The following is a 7340-nucleotide window of genomic DNA, read 5'->3' on the forward strand; positions in this document are numbered from 1 at the left end:
ACACACTCTGGCCCAGAGTTGTGTCTCTTCGTTGTGCTGTTGGCCTGCTGTTGTCATGTGCTGGAGCATAGCAGATAGAAGTCTCAATGGGTTTGTTTTGCTCCTGCTGTGAAGAGTGTTCTGCACAGACCTTTATTATGCGTCCTGTGATGATCAGTGCAGATGCATCAACTGCATAGTTTGCCTTTAATACAATGCACTGCACTGCAGCGAAATTAATCCAATGGTGAGGCTTCCCTTACAACGTAATGGTTAAGGCACCGCTACTCTCTCTGGGTGTAGCCCAAATGGCACCCTATTGACCAGAGCCCTATGGCACTGGTCAAATGTAGTGCACTATATAGTGAATAGGGTGCCAATTGGAACACATCCTCTGACTCACCCCAATATAACAATCCACTGTTGTGATGATGTCATAGATAATATCTGTACAGTGAGGGAAAAAAGTTTTTGATCCCCTGCTCATTTTGTACGTTTGCCCACTGACAAAGAAATGATCAGTCTACAATATTAATGGTAGGTTTATTTGAACAGTGAGAGACAGAATAACAACAAAGAAATCCAGAAAAACGCATGTCAAAAATGTTATAAATTGATTTGCATTTTAATGAGGGAAATAAGTATTTGACCCCCTCTCAAGCAGAAATATTTCTGGCTCCCATGTGTCTTTTATACAGGTAACGAGCTGAGATTAGGAGCACACTCTTAAAGGGAGTGCTCCTAATCTCAGCTTGTTACCTGTATGAAAGACACCTGTCCACAGAAGCAATCAATCAATCAGATTCCAAACTCTCCACCATGGCCAAGACCAAAGAGCTCTCCAAGGATGTCAGGGATAAGATTGTAGACCTACACAAGGCTGGAATGGGCTACAAGACCATCGCAAAGCAGCTTGGTGAGAAGGTGACAACAGTTGGTGCGATTATTCGCAAATGGAAGAAACACAAAAGACCTGTCAATCTCCCTCAGCCTGGGGCTCCATGCAAGATCTCACCTCGTGGAGTTGCAATGATCATGAGAACGGTGAGGAATCAGCCCAGAACTACACGGGAGGATCTTGTCAATGTTATAAAGGCAGCTGGGACCATAGTCACCAAGAAAATAGTTGGTAACACACTACGCCGTGAAGGACTGAAATCCTGCAGCTCCCGCAAGGTCCCCCTGCTCAAGAAAGCACATATACATGCCCGTCTGAAGTTTGCCAATGAACATCTGAATGATTCAGAGGAGAACTGGGTGAAAGTGTTGTGGTCAGATCAGACCAAAATCGAGCTCTTTGGCATCAACTCAACTCGCTGTGTTTGGAGGAGGAGGAATGCTGCCTATGACCCCAAGAACACCATCCCCACCGTCAAACATGGAGGTGGAATCATTATGCTTTGGGGGTGTTTTTCTGCTAAGTGGACAGGACAACTTCTTCGCATCAAAGGGACGATGGACAGGTCCATGTACCGTCAAATCTTGGGTGAGAACCTCCTTCCCTCAGCCAGGGCATTGAAAATGGGTCGTGGATGGGTATTCCAGCATGACAATGACCCAAATCACACGGCCAAGGCAACAAAGGAGTGGCTCAAGAAGAAGCACATTAAGGTCCTGGAGTGGCCTAGCCAGTCTCCAGACCTTAATCCCATAGAAAATCTGTGGAGGGAGCTGAAGGTTCGAGTTGCCAAATGTCAGGCTGCAAAGAGGAGTGGGACAAATCCCTCCTGAGATGTGTGCAAACCTGGTGGCCAACTACAAGAAACGTCTGACCTCTGTGATTGCCAACAAGGGTTTTGCCACCAAGTACTAAGTCATGTTTTGCAGAGGGGTCAAATACTTATTTCCCTCATTAAAATGCAAATTAATGTATAACATTTTTGACATGCGTTTTTCTGGATTTTTTTGTTGTTATTCTGTCTCTCACTGTTCATATAAACCTACCATTAAAATGGACTGATCATGTCTTTGTCAGTGGGCAAACGTACAAAATCAGCAGGGGATCAATTAATTGTTTCCCTCACTGTAGCATTGCATCCACTGATGATGACAGTAAACAGAAGGTATTGAAATTATCACCACTGATGTGGACAGTAAACAGAGGGTATTTACATAATCACCACTGATGAGGGACAGTAACAGAAGGTATTTAAATTATCACCACTGAAGAGGACAGTAAACAGAAGGTATTTACAGTATATCATCATCCACTGATGAGAACAGTTGTCATGTGACGTGTATGCGGTAGCGAAGTCAAAAGCAGGACACAGAGCGGCTGGCAACGTTATTTACTGAACACAGTAAAATCAACGTACACAACAACAAACCTCCAAAACAGGGAGGAAAGCACAAAGACCCGTACATACACAAACTGCCGGAAATGACAACAAACAATAACACACAAAATACCAAATGACAGACAGGGGTAAATATAGGGAATACAATCAAACATAATGGGGAACAGGTGTAAACAATAAAGACTAAACAAGACAAACACTGAAACATCGATCGGTAGCAGCTAGTACTCCGGGGACGACGAACGCCAAAGCCTGCCCGAGCAAGGAGGAGGAGCAGCCTCGGCTGAATCCGTGACAGTATCCCCGGACTCGGGGACGGCCAGGAGGACGCGGAGCAGGGCGAGTCGGATGACTCCGGTGGAAATCCCTCAACAGGGAGGGATCTAGAATGTCCCTCCTAGGGACCCAGCACCGTTCCTCCGGACCATACCCCTCCCACTCCACGGGATACTGCAGACCCCCCATCCGACGTCTCGAATCCACGATGAACCGGACTGAGTACGCCGGAGCCCCCTCGATGTCTAGTGGGGGCGGAGGAGCCTCTCGTATCTCATTCTCCTGGAGTGGACCAGCTACCATCGGCCTGAGGAGAGACACATGGAACGAGGGGTTAATGCGGTAATTAATGGGCAGTTGTAACCTATAACATACCTCGTTCAATCTCCTCAGGACTTTAAATGGCCCCACATACCACCGACCCAGCTTCCGGCAGGGCAGGCGAAGGGGCAGGTTTCGGGTCGAGAGCCAGACCCGATCTCCCGGTGCATAAACCGGACCCTCACTACGGTGGCGATCGGCGCTCGCCTTTTGCCGTCTGATAGCCCGCTGCAGATGGATATGCGCAGCGTTCCATGTTTCCTCCGAGCGCCGAAACCACTCATCCACCGCAGGAGCTTCGATCTGGCTCTGATGCCAGTGTGCCAGGAACGGCTGATACCCCAACACACACTGAAAAGGCGTAGGATTAGTGGAGGAGTGGCGGAGTGAGTTTTGGGCTATCTTTGCCCAGGGGATATACCCCGACCACTCCTCCTGCCGGTCCTGGCAATAGGACCTCAGAAACCTACTCACATCCTGGTTTACTCTCTCCACCTGCCCATTACTCTCAGGGTGAAAACCTGAGGTAAGGCTAATCGAGACCCCCAAACATTCCATAAACGCCCTCCAGACTCTAGAGGTGAACTGGGGACCCCGATCAGACACTATATCCTCAGGCACCCCGTAGTGCCGGAAGACGTGAAACAGGGCGTCGGCCGTTTGTAGGGCTGTAGGAAGACCTGGCATAGGAATGAGACGGCAGGCCTTAGAAAACCGATCCAGAACGACCAGGATTGTGGTATTCCCCTGGGAGGGGGGAAGGTCCATGACAAAATCCACCGATAGGTGAGACCACGGCCGTTGTGGAATGGGTAGAGGTTGTAACTTCCCTCTGGGCAGGTGTCTAGGCGCCATACACTGGGCGCACACCGAGCAGGAAGAAATGTAAACCCTCACGTCCCTAGCTAAGGTGGGCCACCAGTACTTCCCGCTAAGGCAGTGCACCGTCCGACCAATACCAGGATGACCAGAGGAGGGTGACGTGTGAGCCCAATATATCAGTTGATCACGGACCTCGAGCGGCACGTACCTTCGCCCCTCTGGACACTCTGGGGGAGTATGGTCGGCACGTAACGCCCGCTCGATTTCCGCATCGACCTCCCACACCACCGGTGCCACTAGACAAGACTCCGGAAGTATGGGAGTGGGCTCAATGGACCTCTCCTCTGTGTCATATCGTCAGGACAGGGCGTCTGCCTTAGCGTTCTGTGACCCTGGTATATAAGTGAGCTTAAATACAAACCGGGCAAGAAACCTGGCCCACCTAGCCTGACGAGGGTTCAGTCTCCTCGCTGCCTGGATGTACTCCAGGTTACGATGGTCAGTCAGAATGAGAAAAGGGTGTTTAGCCCGCTCAAGCCAATGCCTCCACACCTTCAGGGCTTGAACCACCGCTAGCAGCTCCCTGTCCCCCACGTCATAATTGCGTTCTGCCGGACTGAGCTTCTTGGAATAGAAAGCACAGGGGCGGAGTTTTGGAGGCGTGCCCGAGCGCTGAGACAGTATAGCACCGATCCCCGCCTCGGACGCATCCACCTCAACTTGGAACGCCAAAGAGGGATCCGGATGTGCCAGCACCGGAACAGATGTGAACAGGTCCTTCAGATGTCTAAACGCCCTGTCCGCCTCAGCCGACCACTGCAAGCGCACCGGGCCCCCCTTTAGCAGGGAGGTGATGGGAGCTGCTACCTGTCCAAAGCCCCGGATAAACCTCCGGTAGTAATTGGCAAAACCCAAAAACCGCTGCACCTCCTTCACCGTAGTGGGAGTCTGCCAATTACGCACGGCTGAAACACGGTCAATCTCCATCTCCACCCCTGACGCGGACAACCGATGTCCCAGGAAGGAGATGGACTCCTGGAAAAACAGACATTTCTCCGCCTTCACATACAGGTCATGCTCCAACAGTCTACCAAGCACCCAACGCACCAGGGACACATGCTCGGCTCGTGTAGCGGAGTATATTAGAATGTCATCAATATACACCACTACACCCTGTCCATGCAAATCCCGGAAAATCTCGTTCACAAATGATTGGAAGACTGAAGGAGCATTCATTAAACCGTATGGCATGACGAGGTACTCATAGTGACCCGAGGTGGTACTGAATGCTGTCTTCCACTCATCTCCTTCCCTAATGCGCACCAGGTTGTAAGCGCTCCTGAGATCCAATTTTGTGAAGAATCACGACCCGTGTAATGACTCCGTCATACTAGCAATCAGAGGGAGAGGATAGCTGTATTTGATTGTAATCTGATTGAGACCACGGTAATCAATACATGGGCGTAAACTCCCATCCTTCTTCTTCACAAAAAAGAAACTCGTGGACGCAGGGGAAGTGGACGGCTTTATGTATCCCTGTCTCAGAGACTCTGTGACGTATGTCTCCATAGCTGCCGTCTCCTCCTGAGACAGAGGATACACAGGACTACGAGGAAGCGCAGCGCCTACCTGGAGGTCTATCGCACAATCCCCCTGTCGATGAGGTGGTAATTGAGTCGCCTTCTTTTTACAGAAGGCGAGTGCCAAATCGGCATACTCAGGAGGAATGTGCATTGTGGGAATTTGGTTCGGACTTTCCACCTTCGTTGCCCCTACGGAAACACCTACACACCGCCCGACACACTGATCAGACCATCCCTTGAGAGCCCTCTGTTGCCATGAAATGTTGGGGTCATGAGATGTTAACCAGGGAAGCCCCAACACCACGGGAAACGCAGGAGAGTCAATCAAATACAACTGTATAATCTCCTCATGGCCCTCCTGCGTCTACATCTTAAGTGGCGCTGTGACCTCCCTAATCAATCCCGACCCCAAAGGGCGGCTATCTAGGGCATGGATGGGGAAGGGCACATCAACTGGAACAATAGGAATCCCTAACTTATACGTGAACCGGCGATCAATTAAATTCCCAACTGCGCCTGAATCTACTAGCGCCTTATGCTGGGAGTGAAAAGAAACCTCGGGAAACACAACTTTAATACACATATTTACAACAGAGAGCTCTGGGTGAGTTGGGTGCTTACTCACTTGGAATGACTCATCAGTGCGTTGCCTACTGCCTCGATTCCTAGGAGACCCTCCCCAGCACCGAACCGCAGTGTGTCCTCTGCGGCCACAGTTGGTGCAGGGAACGGCCTCTCTCCTGGTCTCTCTCCTCGTCTCCCTAGCACCAGCACCCCCGAGCTCCATAGGGCTCAGCTCGGAAGTGCTGGGGGATGGAATGGACGGCCCCAACTACGGACGTCCGCGGGTAGCCAACAGGGTATCTAGGCGAATCGACATGTCCACCAGCTGATCGAAACTTAGGTTGGTGTCCCTGCAGGCCAACTCCCGACGAACGTCCTCCCTTAGGCTGCACCTGTAGTGGTCGATGAGGGCCCTCTCATTCCATCCCGCATTGGCAGCCAGAGTCCGGAAGTCCAGTGCGAACTCCTGCGCGCTCCTCTTCCCCTGTCTGAGGTGGAACAGACGCTCACCCGCCGCCTTCCCCTCTGGGGGATGATCGAACACCGCCCTGAAGCGGCGGGTGAACTCCGCATAGTTGATTGTAGCGGCGTCTATTCCCCCCCACTCGGCGTTGGCCCACTCCAGTGCCTTGCCGGACAGACAGGAGATGAGGGCGGACACGCTCTCGTATCCCGAGGGCACCGGGTGGATGGTTGCCAGGTAGAGTTCCACTTGGAGCAGGAAACCCTGACACCCGGCCGCGGTGCCATCATAAGCCCTCGGGAGCGAGAGCCGAATCCCACTGGACTCCGGAGGTGAAGCGATGGGTATAGCTGATGGTGGTGGTATCGTTGGAGGAGGTGTGGGCAAACCTCCTCTTTCCCATCGCCTCAAGGTGTTCATCACCCCTTCCATGGCGGTGCCAAGATCCTGGATCATGGCCGCTTGTTGGATAACGCGCTCCTCCAGTGATCCCGCTGGCACCGTCGCTCCTGCTGACTCCATGGAAGGTGTGTTATTTTGTCATGCGACGTGTATGCGGTAGCGAAGTCAAAAGCAGGACACAGAGCGGCTGGCAACGTTATTTACTGAACACAGTCAAATCAACGTACACAACAACAAACCTCCAAAACAGGGAGGAAAGCACAAAGACCCGTACATACACGAACTGCCGGAAATGACAACAAACAATAACACACAAAATACCAAATGAGAGACAGGGGTAAATATAGGGAATACAATCAAACATAATGGGGAACAGGTGTAAACAATAAAGACTAAACAAGACAAACACTGAAACATCGATCGGCAGCAGCTAGTACTCCGGGGACGACGAACGCCAAAGCCTGCCCGAGCAAGGAGGAGGAGCAGCCTCGGCTGAATCCGTGACAACAGTAAACAGAGGGTATTTATTTAATCATCCACTGATGAGGGATGCTAAACAGGGTATTTATATTATAATCCACTGATGAGGACAGTAAAAAGAGGGTATTTATATTAGCATTTCATATCACAAGT

Source organism: Coregonus clupeaformis, unplaced genomic scaffold, assembly GCF_020615455.1.
Source record: "Coregonus clupeaformis isolate EN_2021a unplaced genomic scaffold, ASM2061545v1 scaf2363, whole genome shotgun sequence".
Classification (NCBI taxonomy): Eukaryota; Metazoa; Chordata; class Actinopteri; order Salmoniformes; family Salmonidae; genus Coregonus; species Coregonus clupeaformis.